Genomic DNA, 21836 nt, shown 5'->3' with positions numbered 1-21836 from the left:
AAGAATGAAAACTTCCACCTATCCCTAAGTATGGCCTTGCAGTAAAACAGTCTGCATAGTTTGTCGTCTTTTGATCTTTTGGATCTAGCTGAGGGTCTGACAAACATGTCAAAATATGCAGCATTATCAAACCTGACACCTCCTACGTTTGTTTAACTATGAGAAGGGGGCAGGGTTTTGGCCTTGTGTGACCTGTGAGACACTTCTCTCCTTCCATCCTCCCCCTTCAAAAAGTAAAAAAAATTAAATAAAATACTTCTCAGTCTGCCACCAATGTCCTGGGGATCATAATGGACATCAGCTGTGCAGATCCTCCAAACATGAGCTGGAAGCACTTCACACAGGGGATTCCAGCTCACCTTCTGTTCAGCTGTGTGATATCGCCTCCTCACCAGGTGATGTGTAGAGAGACAATATCTTGAGCCTCACAATGGCACCAGTGTGTTGGCAGGTCTGGTGTGCCCTGGACATCTACAAGCAGCCGTCTAAAATCATTGCTAGTAACTAGATTGCAACATGGACAAAATGCTGACTGAGGCCAAGTCTGCAAGATCCATTCAAACCTTTATCACAGGTCAGGCTGGGGCAGAGTTAGTACGCAGTCTAAGCGAAGTTCATGTTACAGTATTAATGATCTTACGCTGAAACAAGGCTGATGAATCACTGAGGATCATCATTTGAATAGGGCTCTAAAAGTCGCTGCTGCCTTCCAGCAGAGGTCTTCATCCAGTTCAAGATTTTCTGCACCATAATTTGATTTGGCATACAGACACCAGTTGTCCGAGATACCACCCACACAGCACTCTTAGAACCATCATTGCTATGCTCCTTGCCATTCTCCAAACTAAGATGGTCAAGTTGTGAAGGGGTGGGAAGTCTATAACAACTGGAACAAATTTCTTCTCTCTATAGAGATCATGCAACCTACAGAAAGGATGCAATAGACTCCCTTATTCCAACAACACCTTGTTGCTGGAACATCCAAAGGCTGGATGCCTCCACCCATCCCACAACTATTGGCATTCTCTTGCTGTTCATCATGATCTTGCCCGGTTGGGTGCAATCAATTGATTCCTTGCAGCAGCCCAGATCAACATATTTACATATACACCTAGAGACATACAAATATAGACTCAGAAAACCAGAAATATATATTGTACAAGAATGGAAGGGTCCTGTTACTATTATTTTCAGGCTTATGCTATAGTAGCATATTTGTGCAGATATACCAATGGCTTAGGGAGAAATGGGGAGCTTGCATTCTGATCATGGCTTTGAGACATCATTAGCAAGCTGGTGAGATGATCAACTCTGCTGCAAGGGCCAGCCAATGTCTGGCCTTTTAAGTGCACATGCAGAGTTGCTAACCTCCACTCTCTAAGTGGTAGAGCCACCTCACTTTTACAATTTCAAGTTCTATTTGGCCCCTTTGCAGCCTGTGCTGGAGTACAGAACAGGCTTGTCATTAAACTGTGAGCCATTTCAAATGTTCTGTTTATAACAGCTGGCTTTCTACACACCAACTAGACCACACCTCCACCTGCCTTTTTCCATTGCCATTTCTCTAGTCCCTCCTCTATGTTTACAAGTGAGCTGCCCTTCATATTAGAACTGGATCCCATTGGTGCATTTGTCCCTTAGCCAATCTGTTATTCATTAATGTACCAACAAGTAATTAGCAATGTCCCTAAAACTATTTATGTTATGAGTGATTCCTTGGTGCACTGGTGCTATGGTATTTGGTGCATTTGGCCCTCAACCAATCTGTTATTCAACAGCATACAAATCTTTCTTGCCATGGCAAAGCCATTGAATGCTATGTGTCAGTACAACTTTTGAAATTAATCAATGACTACACTTTCCTCACACCTCACCAACATGGGTCAGGTCTGGTTTCAGCAAAGAGACAGCTACCTTCAAAGTGCTTAAACACATTCATCATTGACAACCCTGTTCCTGCCTTCTGGTATAATGTTCTTCAACAGCAATTGTCACCACAGAGGGCTGCTAAAATTGCACAAGGACAGAAGGAGCTCTGGTGATTAAGTCCTTAGTATATTCTACACAAACCTTCTTAATTGTAGATATGTCATCAAAATTAGGAACAAATCTTCCTCAGTGTCCAGCATAAACCACTGTGTACCGTATGGCTCAATTCTAGCACAGCTTTTGTTTAATTTCTACCTTGAGCCACTTCCAAACATCTGTATACACGAGTATTTGACAACACTCAGTCCTACATGGAGATATAGGGGTCATTACAACCCTGGTGGTCAAAGACCACTGCCCAGCAGCGCTGCCCAGAGGATTACGAGTCCCCCTACCGCCAGGCTTTTCCTGGTGGTATGAACCGCCAAGAAAAGGCTGGTGGTACGGGGAGTCGAGAAGGGCCCCCTGACAGGGCCCTGTGCAGCTTTTCACTGTCTGCACAGCAGACAGTGAAAAGCGCGACGGGTGCAACTGCACCCATCGCACGGCCGCAACACCACCGGCTCCTATGTTGCGGCTGAGGGGCCAGCGGGGCGGAAACTAGGTTTCCACTCGCCGGCCCAGCGGGGATCTACAATGGCCGAGGCGGGGGTGTGGCCGGATTGGCGGCCGCCCGGCGGTCCGATCTTGGCGGGCGGCTTCAGCCGCTCGCCAAGGTCGTAATGAGGGCCATAAAGTCTGAAGGATATCTGCACCTTGAAGGTCTCACTCCTAATAATGCAACACTGGATGTCAAACAACTTCCCCCTCCTAAACACACAAAAGAAACAATTTTGAATCATGGCCCTCAGGATCAAAACAAATAGGATGCCACCCCCACATCAACAAATTGGCCCAGTCAGTTAATTATTTCCTTCACGTTCGAAAATTAAAGCATCTGCTGACCTCTCAACTAAGAATCGTAGTATCTTCTCTATTTCGACAATGACAACTTAGTTCTTACAAGACTTTGAATGTCCTCTCTCGCACCTTTCAATGTGATTTTTCATGGTTGGCTCAGATGAGCTCCTCTGCAAAGAAATTTGATCCCAACTTAGGAGAAAATCCAATTCTAAATTTTGATGTCTCACTCATAGGGTCATTCATCTCAAGATTCTTCCCTACCTGAACGCTCCTCTGATCATCTCTTGCGGCGAGAGAGTGCTTAGTAGTAAGAACTCTCTCCTTCTCCAAACACTAGTCTGGAACACTTCCTTAACTTAAGACACCCATTTTCTGAATCTGGGCTAGCCTCTGGAAATCCCATCCTCCTTCCAGTAGAATGAGAAGTCAACCTGATTTCTCACTTTCAAGAAACTGCTAAAAGCCCCCCTTTCCACCCTCACCTCAACTAATCTCCTTTATGCCCAATTCCTATCCTTCCTCCTCCTTCTTCTTACTATAGTATTCTTGGGTCGCATTTCCTTGGTCTCTGACATGGAATCATATAGCTATTTGTAAGGAGCACACAACCCCTTTCTAGAGTATCTGGGCTACAGAACACCCTATATACTTAAGGAATTGGGGTATCAGAAGCAGATTGGCCCTTATGCCAGATCTGTGTTTTTACTTGGAGAAAGCCTACGGAGGTGGGAAAAAGGGAGTGTGGTTGCTCTCTATGCCTATGACTTTATGGAAACTTCCTTTGATAAAGGTATGGAAATACCTACTGATTGTACTTGCAAACTTACCTTCCTGAGATAAGACTTGCTCCTCTTTATGTTGGGAAAGAGTGATGGATCGAATTAAGTAATTGATGCCGTACCCAGCTGTGATCTGAAGCAAATTGGATGTTTGCATATTTTTATTTATATAATGGAACAACACATATGGCCCGTCTTGTCTTCTACCAGAGACCGGACGTGCAAGATGGGACTGGGGCTAGTAAAACTGAATCCCAGCATTATCTGTTTCTGCGTTTCCTTCTATTTATCTTCCCGCTGTTGGAAGCATTCCCTTTACCATGGTCTCTCCCTTGTACTTGTTGACCACCGTGGTTTCCTGGTGCTCCTATGAACATGCGGACTCCCAACGCCCACTGGTCATCTGGATGATACTGGCATGTCCCATGCAAAGTGACATCATTGGCTCAAAGATCCTGACAATGAGAATGGAAGGAGTTCAGCTGTTACTTCATGGGTAACTTACCACATGGTTTATCCCCTCATTTGTGCATCAGAGTGGCTGGATGGAGAAGTTGTGAATTCACATTGTTCGCACCCAACCATTTGCTGTCTCTAGCATTGTAGGGTTCAAAGCTGATTATTTTATCTGGTGGCTTCTTAGTTTGAAATAACAAACATATGATTTAGGCATACCAATGTAACCTTTGTGCTTTCTTGCTGAGTTTACTCACTGGCTCCAATAGGCAGCCATTAATCAGACGATTGTAACAGCAAGTGTCATCTTTGATCAATTTGGAAAACCTGCTGTATGGATTTTCTGCAAAAATGCCATTTTATATGGCAAATTTAGTTTGACAAAAAACAAGATATAAAAGTAATTGACTCCAGCCTGACAAGGTAAGATGAGTTAAAACAAGCAGGCTCCATAAATGAGAGTCCATATTCGCACGTGCATGCGCCCTCCTTTGTATACCGTAGGAACGTACTGAGGAAGTTGTGAAAAACATCTATCTAAGGAGGCTTTCCATATATTAAATATCATTGTAAAGGAAGAGATGTTGTAAGATATGTATGTTAAATAACTCAGTCTATGACCTACAACCAGCTGACTCATGGTATATATATTAAGTTTGGATGCTTTTATTGCACAAAATTCAGTGGCATGTAACTCATGTGTCATAAGGAACGTACTGAGAAAGTTGTGAAAAACATCTATCTAAGGAGGCTTTCCATATATTAAATATCATTGTAAAGGAAGAGATGTTGTAAGATATGTATGTTAAATAACTCAGTCTATGACCTACAACCAGCTGACTCATGGTATATATATTAAGTTTGGATGCTTTTATTGCACAAAATTCAGTGGCATGTAACTCATGTGTCATAAGGATCTGCTGTAAAATATGGAAAAATACTTAACAGTTCCCTGTGAAATTCTGATTTCTTCATCATAATGACAGCCCGCTTCTTCGAATCCAGGGTGCTTACCAGTAGTTAAACTTATTGCAAGCATCCTCCCATCATCTTTTGTGTGCTGCATATAACACCCTATGTGGCCAAGGGTATACCCAGACGTTGGTCCCTTGCTTGCTTTGCCACAGGACCAAAGTTATACCGCAAAAGAAAAAGGCACAAATTGATTTGGGGATGTTTGTGTTCCTTTGTGGAGGATGCCTTGCCTGGCAGTTCAAATGAACTGTTCCAACAAGGAGCAGGGTCCATACTGGTATGCATAAGGCTAGTCTCTGTCTAAAGTGGCACAGTGGGCATAAAACAATTTGTTGACATATTACCTAGAGCAATTGCCAGTGGTTTAGACTATTTGCAAGCATTCCTTCCATCACCTTTTGTGTTTTTGATGTAATGTGTTTTAATAACCAGGTTTCCAGCTTTTGTGAGAGAGCTCCATGGGTGTGGCTTTCTTTTAACCAGTTTGCCATTGAAAGAGTAAATACTGACCTGGTGATGTGATTACTGACACCTCAATGCAGCCAATCCCTGCATTCGGCCCACCACTTTCTTGGAAAGGTGCAGCAGTACTGTCCTTTATCGTATTTAAGCAGTAGCTAAATGGGGTCACCTTTAGGGTTGAGCGTGCAAGCGCTCTGGCCTGTTGTAATCTCTCTGTGGGCTTTTAACCATGCCCACTTTCGCTATTCGTTGATTGTTGTGCTTGTTTGAAATGCTTCATTTTTATTGGTGCATTTTGTGAAATGTCCCTCCTTTGTGTGCTGAGTTCCCTCCCACAGTCGATTTCACTAAGGGAACATTTTTTGCTGGCCTTCACACTACCTCACGCTTCCTCCTGTTACAGTGTGTGATGGCCCATCATCCGGTTTGCCTTACATCCCAGCTGTGATCCTTTCTAGACATTCACGCAGGGAGCCAATAACTCTCGCGCTCACGCTCATGGCGGCTGTGGCGCTTTCAGTCGGCTCGCTTAAGTCAACTGTTTTACTTTTCATTTTCAATTTATGTGGCAGGAAAAGTCCAGTTAGGAATTTACAACGCTAATAGCTCCAAGTCGAGCGAAGGTGGTACCCATTGCATTGCAATTGCTTGTTTTTTAATCTCTCCGGGGGCGTGGCTACTATTGGCGCAGCCGTGCAATGTACCTGGCCCCCGAGGTGGGAGAGGCCCAGTCTGCCCTGCACTAGCTCGTGTTATTTCAGAGGCGGCCTGTTCTGATTAATTTAATAGACGGAGCATGCCAGGGGCTCGGCTGTGTTTACTTTTCAGGCGGAGGGGTACAGAGGGAGTAAGTGATAAGATAGCACTAAAGAACAGAGGGAACAGGGTGGAACCAAAAGAGAGTGAAAGAACCAGGAAAAAGTGACAGAAGTGGCAGAAGGGAATAAGGTCGAGTGAGAAGGAGAAAGGAAACAAGGAAGAGCAAAGTGGGCAAGAAAAAGGACGAGAAAGAAACCAGAAATAAGGAGATGGGGGAAGAAGGAGATGAACATGAGCGAGAGACAGACCAGGGGGAAGGGAGACACTGAGGGGGGGGGGTAGAGAGGAAAACATTAAAATGATGAAGGAGAGTGGAGGAGAGCAAGATAGAGAAAGGGGGGCAAGAAGGAAAGGCGAGCAGAATGAGGAACTCGGAGAACCACCAATGATTTTAATGTAGCAGGTGCAGTGACACCGGGGTTCAAGGGTGCGATAGGCGCACTGCACCTCATTTGGCGGTATTTTAATACAGACTGTGGGCCCGGGAGTCTCTCTCCACCAGGGGGAGTCCGTGGTCTGTAAACTAGCAGGCCTTCTGCTTGCCTGGCTGATTTTGCACTGCTGGCCCCTTTATTTTGCACTAGTCGAACTTTGCACATCCGGCACGGTGCAAAACTGACCTGCCTTCGCAAGTCATTGCTGTACTGTGTGTCGACTCTTCCTTGGCACATCCATTCAGTAATTAGTGTAAATGCCACTGCATCATAAGTGCTAATACCATAGAAACAGAAAATTACAATATTGCGTTCACATAACAGTAAGTAGATGAAAAACTCTGCCAATGGCAAAAAAAGCGCAACTAAACATTGAATTGAAAAATGATTTCCATGCCATGGTTGTGACAAGCTGTTTTATAGTTAGAGGAAAAGGCTCAGGGTTTGATTGATGTTTGGTATTTTATGTAATTATAACTCTCTGTTCTCGTGCAGCTCTTGAGATTAATGGTATATTTAGCTCTTTTTTCAGCACTGCAGATAAATTATGGGTTACAGATTTCTACTTCGCATATTTGATCACGTTCTGAATAAAAATGTTAATGCACCATTTTCGAGTCAAACTCGTAATATTTGTGCCAGGCAGCCTCATGGTTGGAGACCCTTTATTAAGGAAGCATTGGTAGCTTTCAGAGGCTCTTGAAATACCTAACCACCTGCCAGGACCTAATTGAAAGAGTAGCTCCCTTCCATATTACCTGCATGCAGGAAAACCTGGGCTACTCCAGGTTTGTGTTATCAGTCTGTTGAGTAAGATGCAACCTACTACGAGGGCTGGTTCATGCATAAACGTCGCATCAGCACCACCTGCGAAGACTGGGAATGGGGTCTCGCATTGCATCAAGGGCTACAAAAACGTCCTTTTATGGAGATTGGGGGAGCAGCCTTTAGCCTAAGTGTTAGACCTGACACCCTTGGGTGGTACTCCCCCAAACATTTTGCCTTCATCCTTCTTGTTTGCTAAGTTCGTCTTTGTTGGCTTTAGGACTCTGTGCACTTTACCATCGCTAACCTGAGCTAAAGTGCTTGTGCTCTCTCCGTAAAACGTGGTACAACTAGCCTACACCTAATTGGCACAATTAATCTATGTTTAGGTCCCAAGTAAATGGTACTACTACATGTGCCCAGGGCCTGTAAATTAAATGCTACTAGTAGGCCTGCAGCATTCATTGTGCCACCCACTAAAGTAGCCTGATAAAACTTGTCAGGCCTGCCACTGCAACCCGTAGTGCAGTTTTAAACTGCCATTTTGATCTATCAAAAAACCTCCTGCCAGCCCTAAACCTTTCTTTTTAATATTTATAAGTCACCCTTAAGGTATGTCTTAAAGGCTCATAGGGCAGAATGCATTGTATTTAATAAACAGGACATGTGTACTTAAGTTTTACATGTTCTGGGAGTGGAAACCTCCTGAAGTCTTTATTCAGTATTGCAAGGCCTATCTCTCCCATAAGATAACATTGGGCTACCTAATTAGACTTAATAAATGATAACTTAAGTTTGGGAGCGTATATGTTTGCAGTCAAATTAATTTAAATTTAAAATCCTCTGTAATGATAGAGACGGATTTAAGTCACAATTCTGAAGATGCCACTTTTATAAAATTGGCATTTATTTGTTCTAACCGTGTGTGCCTTCTGCCAGTATCCTGGATCACATGACTATGAATGGCTCTGCTTTTGCAGTTTCTGTATTCTTCCCAGATAGTGAGACAAAAGGTGACTAGGTGTGTGGAGGAGGATGGGCCATCCTGGATGTTTGGGGGCGAAGCTTTGCTCTGCCTCCCTTACATTTCAAAAGTCTTTGCCTCCTGCACACACAAATGAATCTGGCACCAGGCTTGCCCTGTTCTTTGTCACAACAGACTTCTCAAAGCCTTTACAGGGGAAGAGAAGAACTTCCCAGAACCAAATGTGGGGGTAGTATAAGGAATCCTCCAACTTCAAAGACCAGCGTTAGTATGAATATTGGACCTGAAAACAAACAGAGGGGTTAGAGGGAATTATATAGTCCAGCAAACGTTCCCCTAACAATCTAAATATACAGAAAAGTATATGCTGTTCTGGAATAAGTTCAACCCTAATTTAGTGTTATGTCTACTTACAGGTCAGTCCACAAGGAAAATAATCCTTTTTCGGATAAACAATCCCTCACCCACCAAGGTAGCATGCTTCATCTTCGGGCCATGCTCCTCACTTTCGTGAGAGCTGCAATGCCCAGTGGGCCCCCATGAGGGGGCTTACTGCCAGAGATCTTTTGTTACCCTAAAGTAGTTGAATGGGTTATGCCCTTGCCCTAATTGAAGGAAGGATGGTAGACTGGGGAAAGATAATTCAACTTGGCTATAAGTCAATGAAAAAGGAAGGCTATTCATTGGTTTTTTGACAACCTATGCCACAATTAGAAAATCAAACAAGAACTTAAGTGAATCATAATAAATCCAGGGTTCTCCAAAAGGTCAACATGTTTCTTGCCTTAAACTGCTCCAGACGGAGTCAATGGCAATTCATAAGGACCAGGGAATAAACCATCATCGAAATAATTCAAGCAGATTTGATTAAGAGGAATACAGTGGTGCCCGGTGGTTTGTAGCAAAATGAACAAAATAAAATGTGTCACTAGAAAGAGTAAACCTCACACTATGGATTCACTTATGGTGACCGACTAATTAGAATTTGTGGGCCTCATGGAATGCCATTGAGAATGCCATTGCTCCCGGAGCTTCTAGGTAGGTTCATCAGGATGTGTGGTGGAAACCTACCAGCTTGCCGGCATTGCGGACCGGCACAGTCTGGCATGCCAACAGGAGCATAGGTTTCCAGCTGGCAACACCCAACTGGACCCACCTGTGCCCTGCTGCTGGCCTCTCTTTGATGAGTTCTGATCCACAACAGGTCTTCCCCATTCCTAGACCCTTGGGTGGCTTCGAAACTGACTTAGTGAAATGAAACTTGATACAGAATATTACCTCGCAGCACCTTGCAGATTCTGATTGAAAGCACCCTCCGGCCTCATCGGAAATGACTCATCATGACGCAGCGTGATGTGGTGTGAAACAGGATCTCTCATTTCAGCCCCAAGTACAATCAGGTGCACCTTCTAGCGGGACAAACTTGGTCCTGTACCTGGCTTGCGCTCCATGGTGGTCTGCCTGAAATTGTGACTTTGTCCTGGTCCCGTGCTACCAGATAACTACAGTGAGTGCTTTGTGCTATTTGGCCTTACTTTGACTTAAGACTTTGAGACTGCATACCTCCTGTGCTACTGATTGGATCCTTTTTTTTGTTTTTTAAATATACTCTATTTTCTAAATTGTTTTGGGGGTTTTCTTGTGTTGTATTTTTACTTTGCCAGTGTTTGTGTGCTGCATAAATAGTTTGCACATTGCCTAAAAGTTAACCATTTCCGTGCTTAGGATGCAACTGTTACGTCCTCAACCACAGTGGTCGTGTGCTGAAGACATAACCGTTATATCCTCTGCACACGACCAGCAAATCCCTCTGCTGTTTTCAGATGAGTGACTTGCTTTATGTAAAAACAGGCTAGGGAGCGGGGAAAGAGTTTTCCCAATTCCCAAGGCTATTTTAAATTTTTAGTGAAATGACGAGCAGCACGCATGGCACGCTGACGTCATTTCATTGAAAACAAAAGTGAAAAGAAGCAACCTATACATTTAAAAAATGTATAGGTTTGCTATGTTTCCCTAGGTGCCGACTGAGGTTGGGCCCAAAAACCACAGCTAGCCGCTTCGTGTACAACGGGTCAGTTTAGCGTGGAAACATTTGATGTATCCATGTTGTGTTTTGGGCTGTTTCCTGTTGCGGTCACCAGGCCTACCCACATAAGTGAGGTACCACTTTTATTGGGAGTCTTGAGGGAACACAGAATAGTAGAACAAGTGTTATTACCAATTGTATTTCTCTGCATTTACACCTTCCAAATGTAAGACCATGTGTAAGAAAAAAGTAATTTTAAGAAATACCCTCTAATTCATATGCTAGTATGGGTACCAACAAATTCAGAGATGTGCAAATAACCCCTGCCTCTAAACTCCATATCATATCTTGTGCCTATTCCGCAAATACATAGGTTTCCTTGATACCTATTTTTCATTCTATATTTTACCAAATGAACTGCTGTATACCTGGTACACAATGAAAAACCATTGCAAGGTGCAGCTTAGTTATTGGCTCTGGGTACCACGGGTTCTTGGTGAACGTATAATCCCTATATATTCCACAACCAGATGGGTCTGGCGGATACAAGGGTATATTGCTTTTGAAAATTTACCATAGTTAGAAAAAGTTACAATGTTTTTTTCAACTCAATTTCAATATTTGTTTTTATTTCAACTGTTACCTTCTGTAGGAAAACCTTCAAGGGTCTAAAAAATGACCCCTTGCTCAATTCAGAATTGTATCTACTCCACAGAAATGCATAGCTTTCTAGGATCCACCATTAGGTTCACACCCATTTCTGCCACCAACTGGAAAGAGGTTGAAAGCACAAAAAGAAAGAAAAGTGGTCTATGTCCCTGTAAAATGCCAAAACTGTGTTGAAAAATGTTTTTTTCTGATTCAAGTCTGCCTGTTCCTGAAAGCTGAAAAGATGGTGATTTTAGCACTGCAAACCCTTTGCTGATGCCACTTGCAGGGAAAAAAACAGACGCTTTCTTCTCCAGCACTTTTTTCCAATTTTTTCCCCCCAAAACGCAAAATGTAGCTATATTTTGCCCATTTCTTCGGTCCCCTCTAGGCTAATCCACAACCCAGGATATTGGGAAAAAAGAACACAAACTTGGCATGGATACCTTATGTGGACAAAAGGTTATGGGGGCCTAAGAGTGAACTACCCCAAATAGCCAAAAAAAGGCTTAGCACATGGGGGGAAAGGCCTAGCAGCGAAGGGGTTAAGCGTGACTGCTTTGTCCCACGCTATCAGGGTTAAGTGCAGAAAAAGCATACGTTTACAAACATTCCATACATTTAGGAGTATCATGGTAGTATATGAAAGCAGCACGCGTCTGTGTAGTACGTGAAAGACAACAGTTGAGATGTAACTTGCATGATCCTAACACTACATTTCTCTAAGAGCCTTTAGGTCCCCGTCGGTGTGTTGCCGCACATGAAATTAAGATGCAACATAGCATGGATACACAATGGCAGCCATTGGACACTTTGCAGAATGTTATGTCAGTCTACAAACACCCATGCTCCAGGACTCTCCAGCTCAGGGTCCTCGGCAGCAGCCTGAGAGTCAGGATGGGTGTGGTTTCCTGGTGTGCCAAATATGGAACAAGTGGGCCCCAAATGTATTTAGGCCTAAAAGTAGGGGGTATAAGGTCCCAATATGTTTCCATTTGTCCACAGCAGCATACAGCATCTCGCAGCTGGGTACAGGTCAGGGCTACAGGTCTTCTCCCCAATGCTGAGCGAGCTGTCTCTTAGCAAGGATAAGGAGTATGGCTGTTAATCATCTGACTCCCTTTGGGACATTCTTGATGTATCCCAAAACGACCACTGTAGGAAGCTGGCCTGGTGTGTGGTGGGTACCTGAGGTACTTACACCTTATACCAGGTCCAGGTATCCCCTATTAGTGTAGGGCAGTGTCTAGAAGCCAGGATCTCTAGGGCTAGCTGTGAATGAGCAGCCAAGGCTTATCTAGGAGACATGCAAAGCTCGTGCAATACCACTGTAGTCACACAGCACTTACACAGATGAAAGAAAACAGTGTTACAAAAATAAAGGTACTTTACCAAATACCAAAAAGTACTAGAGAGGCAACCTTCCAATAGGAGGTAAGTAACACACTAGATATGTACACTAGTAATCAGCAATAGGATTAGAAAGGGATAATAAACCGTGCAAATGCAAATAGGCAATATTGACCCTGGGGGGGGCCCAAACTACATACTAAAGAAATGGAATGCAAACACAGGACCCCCACCTAGGTAAGTAGAATGTGTAGATGGGAGCTGGGGGTACTACAAAACCCCAAAGGTAAGTACCACAGTGCCCCCTAGCGACCAGGAAGAAAGGAGTAAATTACTGGATTTTCCCCAAACCACCTAAAAGGAAGGAAGGAAAAGAAGAAAATGCAACACCCAGACAAGACTGCAAGAAACCGGTGGTGGATTCCTGAAGAGGAAGACCTATGGAAGAAGGGGACCAAGTCCAGAAGTCACAGAAGAGTCCAGGGGGAGCAGGAGCTACTACCCACCCAGCTGTGGTTACAGGAGTTAGTCGACGGTAGGACGAAGATGGTCAGGAATGTTGCCCTGGAGCAGGTGAAGAGTTCCTAGAGGATGCAGTTGATGACCCATGCCGGATGGATGATTGCAGTCGGTCAGTGGTGTGGAAAAGCCACCAACAAGCCTTGGCAAAAGCAGAAGTCGTGGTATAGCAAAAGTGGAGCTGCCAGGGACCAGCAAGGTCCAAGAGGGTTCAACCCATGGGAGGAGTCCTAGGGGACCCTCAGCAAGGCAGAGAGTCCAAAGAAGAAGAGGCAGTCCCCACAGGAGACCCACTGGACAAGGAACCAGGAGTCGCAGAGGAGTCCATGGAGCAACAATGGAGAAGGGTCTCACACTGCAGATGAAGCACGCAGAGGGCTGTGCATCACAGGAAGGAGTGCTGAGAGCTGGGGCTACACGTGGTTATGGCTTGACAGGACTGAACTAGCAATGTATCAATTAGTGAACCAATCATCATTTCAGTAAATAACATACTTCTAGAGATGCCCTTTTTCTAATGCAATCTATTGGACAGGCCATGCAAACTAATTAAGGAAATGAATTGCCATTCATACATAGAGCTTCAGCAAGAAACCTTGAAAAGTTACAGAACAGGGAGCATCCTGCACATGGCTTCCTGGAAAGAACACAAATATTTCATTACAGACACCTCAAAAGAAGCTTCTTCTTCCATGACTTGCTGAAATGGAAAAATGCACAACAGAGACAGAGAATGCTTGCTTAGTTCCTTAAAATAAACATGCATAATTATTCTGCTAATATGAATAGCTATCAACGCTAGCTATCTGAGGCCTAGTCATTCTAACTTAACTATGTCTAAATTAGGCCTTATTTTCTAATTAGTAAAGTCGCTCCTACAATCTTGAGAGAGAGAGCGATTGTGTAATTATTCCTGGACAAATGTGTTTGTATGTTTCTATTAGGAGAGAGAGGTTGTGCAATTATTCCAAGACAACTGTGTCTGTATGTATCTATTAGGACTGCTCCTAGGCCTTGTTTAATTAATTGCTATCTGGGGAAGTGCCTGGCTCAAAAGCATACTTATCTGGCATACAGAAGAAAGCAGCCTGTCTCTCTGTGTTCTGCCAGTCCCCCCATCCCTGGCCATCTTTCTTGACTACTTCACCTCTCACTACTATAAGTACTACACAACTAAGGGACGAGGTCAGATTAGGGAATCAGCAGTGGCTACTCCAGAGCCTAAAATTCTGAAACACTGTTTGACATCACCTGGTTTCTACGTTCTTTGTGTGCTCAAAACACCAAGGAGCGGGTTTGGTTTGCTGTATGTTTTTTTCATTTTAATCCTTACAGAAGCAAGCTCATCGGCTGCCTGGCTTATCCAGGTGTAATAGATGGTGCTTTGTGTTTCTTTTTTTACTGAAGTTTAGCCACCAGTATGGCTTTCTCTAATGCTTCATTAAAGGTTTTTAAACTAGCTTTATTGGTAGAAATTAGAGTTTTCCTACTGTTGACTTTGTCATGTGTTTCCATGGATGTGAATCTAATGACTGAATGGTGGGAACTTATTAACATCGTGGCACCTCCCAAGTAGGGTACGATGCTCCTGTTAGGTAGCGCGGAAGACAGCACTGCCATCCAAGTCAATAGCACATCTTCCAGCTCAGCTAAAACCCAGTTGCCTGGTTTATAGAAAGTAGTACAGTAGTTTTAAGGCTGAGTGCATAGCTCTAGGCTGAAAGTGGCTTACTGAGCTGAGGAAAAGAGAATTCACTTGGACACTGTGTGCTAAGGAAATCTTCTAGTACTAAAGTCAAACTAAGATTATTGATAAAATAGGCAGCCATCGGCTTGTGGAGAAGCTCATCAGCACTAGAGATTGGGAGGCGATCTGTTTTGGTGACAGAGTTGAGGCCACTTTGGTCCACATAAAACTTCTCTTCTGTGTTACCAGTTCGAGTGAGCAGAATCCGTGGGTGGGACTAGGAACTAGGGTCAGTCAACCCAAGGACCGACATCTTGCCGACCTCACCTTTGATGCTGTTGTTCATCTTCTATTGCATCCAGTAGCCTTTAATCTTGACAGTGTCAATAGAGTGTACAGATCACGCCATGTGCCAGTGAGTATAATCCAGAGATGTCCTGCGGTAACTACCAGAGGCATTCTGATGTACTGATTGCAGAGTGAAAGGTAAATTAGCCGCTTTAACTGAGGCATCCTCATTTCCATACAGCAGCGTGGGAAGGGGCTTCGCTATATCTTCTTCCTCATCAGTTGCCAGTTGCCACAGCATGGCTACAGTTGGGTTTAAGTCTCTTGATGCAGAAGATTGTAGTGGTGCCCTGGAATCCTTAGAAGATTGTAGTGGTGCCCTGGAATCCTTAGAAGATTGCAGGGGTGTCATGGCCTCCTTAGAAGATTGTAGTGGTGCCCTGGAATCCTTAGAAGATTGTAGTGGTGCCCTGGAATACTTAGAAGATTGAAGTTGTGCCCTGGACTCCTTAGAAGATTGTAGGGGTGCCATAGACTCCTTAGAAGATTGTAGGGGTGCCATGCAGTCCTTAGTTCAGTGAGATAGTTCACATTACTAATAGTTTCCAGAAACCTTGGTTTACGTGTCAGAAAATCCCCTAAACTTTACAGGCTCCACAACCCAAATCTCAGTCAGGGTGATTTGCAGATCAAACCAATGTTTCATTAGTTTCCAGCTAGTTTTGTTGCGCTTTGTACTCTTTTTAACATACTAGACAAACTTTCACCCACAGCCTAGTGCCCACAGTGTTTTCTTGGACTGTCTTCCCTTCCATCATGCAGAAGACTAAAGGAAATTCTCATAGGGTTTCTTAATAATTGTTTAGAGGACTAAATCCCTCTGTCATCTACGATGCCTCCCTGTGGGCCAACATCTGGCAAGGTAGATTTACCCTTAGGGGCTCTACCTGTACTTCGGTCAGGAATTTACAGATTTTTTGCCTTGTTTAACAAGACCAATGGTTTGGAGATGGAAAGAATTGGAGTGCTTGTAAGTAGTCCCACAGTATTCCCACATGATTTTCATGTAATGCAACATGAAGTTGTTCCCACTGTTAGAAGCAACTTTTTTATAAACCTTTTTAGAAAAGATGTGAGGAAGGGCTTGACATGACTGGGTCTGTAATGATCCCAAGAGGCGCAGCCTGATCCAGCTATACCTGTATACGCTAGGCTTTAGTGAAACTTCTGTCATGCATGCAAAATTTGCAATTGTTTTGTGATGCAAAATTCATGAAATATTTGAAAATGTCATTTACTTGGAATCCTGTAATATTTACCCATGGAGACTGGTCTGCACACACATCATCTAATGGAGAGCTATTGGCCCAAATTTAAAACGTAATGCTGCATTATATGCAGCACCACTTTTCTTGCACCCCTTAGCGCCCCCCAACGCCACCATGTGTGCGCCGTATTAAACATATGTTGCACCATGGTGCAGGTTAGCGAAATAGAGTCATAATGTTTGACGGTATTGTAGTACATTGCAGGTTTAACATAAAAAATGTTGGCGCTAATCCTGCAAAGTACAGAGGGAGCCATTAAGAATAATGGTGTGCCCCCTTTTAACACCTGCTGTGTGCAGGCGTTAAAAATAGCTGCTAAACATGGCGCGGTGGATTCTCATAGATTACACTGCACCATTTTTGTGGTCCACTTAACGGGGGAACGCCCCCCTTGCATTCGTAATGCCTGGCAGAGGCATAATGTGGCGCAAGGGGTTACAAAGTGGCACAATGCATGCATGGCGCCACTTTGTAAATCTGACACTGCGAATTAGCGTCATAAAAAATTACGCTAACGTGGCCTTCTTAAATCTGGGACATTGTCTGCTCGAAACAGCCACCTGGTGGTATCCCGTGGGGCTTCTTTATACTAGGGATGCATTTATGAAAAAAGTCACACACGATACAAGCAAACCACATTTCACTTCAAAGGTGTAATTTGAAGTTGTCCATAAAACGCGCAATTTTGCACATCCCCAATATAACTCAGTTTCCAGAAGTGACTCTTAGGGCCCAGGAGATCACACAATGTCCCTTCCCACCCTTTAAACTGCCTGCGAGTAGCCTTTCAATTCATTGATAAGTCAGGTAGGAACAACACAATTATTTCATGTTCACACCCATCTCGGAGCAGAGCCTCTACCTAAATTAAATTCTATTTCAGTAGTTTGGTATAACAAGAAGCCTAGCTTATGTATAATGCATTTGACAGTGTGCCTGCATTCATTTATCACTCGTATAAAATGAGCATCTGCAGATGAAGAACATCACGGTGTAAAAAAGTGTGAGCATTGCAAAAATGTAAATATGTGAAAAGAAGGCACTGGACTGAATCCCATTTGCCCACAATTATGACAAACCTCTCCGGCCTGCGCCTGTGTTACAGACAGCAACAATTCATCAACATCCTGTAGCTAAGATGCTGTAGTCAAGTTTTCTGTAATAGTCCCAAAAGACTCAGTAGGCTAGTTTATTTTCTTTGGCCTTGTTGTAGTTGCTCCGGTTGTCCATGCATGTTAATTTCACTACCCTGCCTATGGGTATATCAGTGCACTGAGGAGTTGATTATCAGTGAAATTGTAATTGTATTCATATAGCGCTTGCTTCTCCTGACGAGGCATCAAAGCGCTTTTTTGCGGGAAATGAGTAAATCTACTCCCAGAGCTTTACAACAGTGCTTGTGCATGGGTTACCCCTCGAAAGGCAGGTTTCCAGACATATTCCTGTTAAACATTTGTGGATTCCATTTTCACATGCAAAAGTATAAACATATATTTGTGCATGTATAATCTGCGGTGCAAGTGCTTCTCCACTGGGAAAATATTGTTACCTGCTGGGAATTCCCAAGAGTTAAGAGGGGGTTCGTCTTCCCTTCCCATCATGGAAAGGGCAGGAATAAAGCTCCAACCTTTTTCAGAGTGGGCATGGGCCTTAGAGAACTTTGTAAATACCCATGAACTTGTAAATTGGGTATTGACAAACTCAAAGGACGTTCCCTCCCTGCAACTTCCATTTTCCTCTCCTATTGTAGATTTTTCCACGTGCAAATCTTAGTGTAAGTAAATCCATTTATGAGTCAGAGAGTATTTTTGTGCTCACAAAAAGGCATTTTACTTTTGTGAATTTGACCTAGAATTCACAAACAGCTTTCAAAATGAATGAATAAATGAAAGAAAAATGTTATTGTTCTGATAATTAAACTCAACAATATAGAGCAACAATTTATATTTAATTCAAAAAACACTTAGGCGCTGGAAGGAGGGATGCAGCGGGTGTTGCAGCACCCCCAAAACAACCATGCTGGATTTCAGAAGATGATATCTTGTCACATTTGCTGCAGATCAAAGACAGAGGTCAAATGTCAGGCTATGTCTTCTGACAAATTGCTAATTATACTTTAATCATGGAAATTGGTGTTTAGTTTTGTTTCTCTGACTTCAAAGTGAAAAGATTGTTTAAATTGAACTATGTTACAATCATGTTGGGGTAGTGTGAGTCTGAAAAGGAAAGGTTGTAGGATGTCATTGTTTTAAAACTCACAACAAAACTAAATTTAAATACTCATAAATGAACTGTCCAAAAATTTCAAAATATATCAGCAGTTAGGAAAGCACAAATGCCGCACATTTTGAATTCTGCAGTGTGATGGAAATAAAGATTTTAATAGCAACATAATAAATCAAGACACTTGGGCCCTCATTACGAGTGTGGCGGTCTTCAGACCACTACACTCACGGTGGCAGTTGGACCGCCACCATAGTGGCTGTTCGACCACCACATTAGGACTGTGGCGGAGCCACCACGTACGAAAGCCGGCACCACCAGGTTGCTGCCAGTCGACTTCCTGACGGTTGTAATCTGCCAAGGCAGCGCCCTCTGGAATACGAGTCCCCTTTCTGCCATCCTTTGCATGGCTTTCGGACCACCATGCAAAGGCTGGCGATAAGGGGGTGTTGGGGGCCCTCATGAACAGCCACGAATTGCGGGGAGTGAAAAGCCCGACGGGTGCTGTTGCACCTGACGCACTGTACGTAACATTGCCGCTGGCTCAAATACGAGCCGGTGTCAATGTTGTGGTGAGTTTCCTGCTGGGCCAGCGGGTGGAAACACTGTTTCCCCCCACTGGCCCAGTGGGAAACTTGTAATAGGTCCCGCGGAGGGACTGCCGCATATGCGGTCATCCCAGTGATACACAAATGATGCATAGTTGATATATATGTTTGATATGTATTTGCTGAAACCGGCTTTCCACACATTATTATTTCTGTGTTACATAGTTTTATCAGTAAAAGAAAATTGTTGTGTGTTGAAATCTTCCCAACCCGCAATTTAACTTGTTGTTTTAACAACTTGTGAATCAAAAACAGTTTGGGGAATCAGGCTACCTCACTCTTCACTGGAATGTTTGACCAGTCACGAAACAAAACTGTACCTTCTTTGTTGTCATTGGAAGGAGAATAATATTGGATCCAATAGCTGCTTTAATGCATCCGATTACAATATTGGATTTATGGGTTTATTTATTGAACTTGTATAGTGCTTTTATCTAAAGATACATTGGGCCAGATTTACAAGACCCTAGAGCCTCCTTATCCCACACTAGCATCATTTTTATTTACGCTAATGTGGCTCACCAAGGCAATTTTCACCACGCCTTATTTACAAAGTGGCGCAATGCATGCACTGTGCCACTTTGCGACCCCTTGTGCCATATTATGCCTGGGTGTAATGTATGCAAGAAGGGTGTTCTGGCGTTAGGAGGCCCGCAAAAATGGCGCAGTGAAATCTGCAAGATTTCACTGCACCATTTTGGTATCATTTTTAACACCCGCTCAAAGCAGGCCTTAAAATGACGCACCCATTATATTCAGTGGGCCTCCTTGCACTTTGCTGCACTAGCGTCAAAAAGTTTGATGCTAATGCAGCATAGTGCCACTATAGCGTCAAAACCTTTGATGCTATGGGCCTAACGTGCACCATGGTCGCCGTATTGTAAATACGGTGCACCCATGGTGTTGTTAGGTGGTTCAGGGGTGAGGCAAGAAAACGGTCATATCAGCTGATGCGTCAGTTTCTTTTAAATATGCCCCTTTGTGTTATAAGAATATTGCTAGTCCCCAAGGAGTTCTGTGACCAGATTGAGAAAAGAAGCAGGAATGCCTGATAAGGGTCGCACATTCTGTCAGGGGCTATTTGTAGGCATGGGTGAAATTTTAATTATACCAGAGTAATTATAGTAATTTCAGTAATTATTTGCAAAACTTTTGTGATGTGAAATTATCATGATTACATAATTATGACAGCCTGGGTAATTAAGACTAAATTAGGGCAAAAATCCTTCAGTAGAAGCACAAGAACAACGAACTAAGAGAGAGCAAATGGCTGGTGCTGTTCATGTCCTGTAGCATTTAGGGCCTGATGTATGGCCGCCTTACGCAGTCGCAAACAGCGAAAATCGCCGTTTGCGACCCCATAATGCGCTGGTACGATGTACTATCCCTATTTTGTGAGTCAGTCACAATTTCTGACTTGCAAAATAGGGAATTGCATCTTGCTATTAGGAAGGGGGGTCCCTTCCTGATTGTGAGTCGCAGGAGGATGTGTGATTGTTTTGTGACTGCAATTGCGGTTGCAAAACAATCTCAGTAACCACCAATTTCAAACTGGTGGTAACCCATTAGCAAAGCAGTGGTCCTAAGGACCACTGCCTGTTCTGAAAAAATGAAAAAAATCGTTTTCATTTTTTTTGTTTGAAATGCATCCCGCGTTCCTTGCAAGAAAGGGGCTGCATTAAAAAAAAACTGCTTTATTTAATAGCAGTCATAGACATAGTGCTCTGCTGTCACCAGCAGGCCACCATCCTTGTGATTGCAGCCAACACCAATGGGGCCGCAAATTGCGACCTACCTCATGAATAATAATGAGGTAGGTAATTTGCGAGCCCATTGGGAATCGCAAACAGTGTGAGTTACATTGCTGGGAATTTGGTTTTGCGACTCGCAATTTGTGACTCGCAAATGAGTTGCAAATCGAGAGTCGCAAATCTCAGGATCGTACATCTGGTCCCAAGTGCTATTTTCTTAGCACAAATTGCATCCTCTGGCCCATTTGGATGTGAGAGTGCATTTGGCACTAAGAAAATATTGCTAAAAGCTGGATGACCCTTCTCATGTAATAACACATTATTTCGAGTAATTGTGCAGTAATTACGACTGATTACACTAGAGAAAATTACGCCAGTTATGTCCCCTTGTAGCTAAATGTCGGTATAAAAAGGTCTATCTTAAGTATGTGGTAACTTGCAGGTGGTGACCTGCTCTCCTGTTATGAACTTCAAACAAGGAGTAAATAAATAGAGCCACAAATCTTTCCTAATCAGCCAATGACTGTGAACTGGCAGAGAAACACATTCCACTTGAAAGGAATGTGAACAAGACACATGGTTATCAATACCTCAGTCACAGAGGTAATGGGAAAAAAGTAATGGGACAAGGGTAGGAATGACACAAATTATTGTGTTTTTACTTACATGTGTAACTTCACAACATTGGGCTAATTCTCATACATGTAAGTTACTTGCGGCACCCAGTGCAGACATTAGTGTGCCCTTGTACTACAAATGCATTATTCAATCATGGTTGCAATTTGCGCTCCTTCCTTTAATCAATATATTTGTTTTTTGCAAACTGACCTATGTATTAATACGGAGCCACTCTCCCAGAGGCTCCAGGTTGGGCGAGCCTCAAAGATAAGGAGGGTGATAA

The 21836-nt window shown here is 43.4% G+C and overlaps 1 protein-coding gene across 1 annotated transcript in view; it reads left to right on the top strand.

The window, feature by feature from the left end:
* Nucleotides 1-21836, top strand: part of NEK11 (NIMA related kinase 11) — a 613419-nt gene that overhangs the window by 352490 nt on the left and 239093 nt on the right. The window lies entirely within an intron of this gene.

This window comes from Pleurodeles waltl, chromosome 10, assembly GCF_031143425.1.
Source record: "Pleurodeles waltl isolate 20211129_DDA chromosome 10, aPleWal1.hap1.20221129, whole genome shotgun sequence".
Classification (NCBI taxonomy): Eukaryota; Metazoa; Chordata; class Amphibia; order Caudata; family Salamandridae; genus Pleurodeles; species Pleurodeles waltl.
This window is presented reverse-complemented; position numbering and strand designations above follow the sequence as displayed.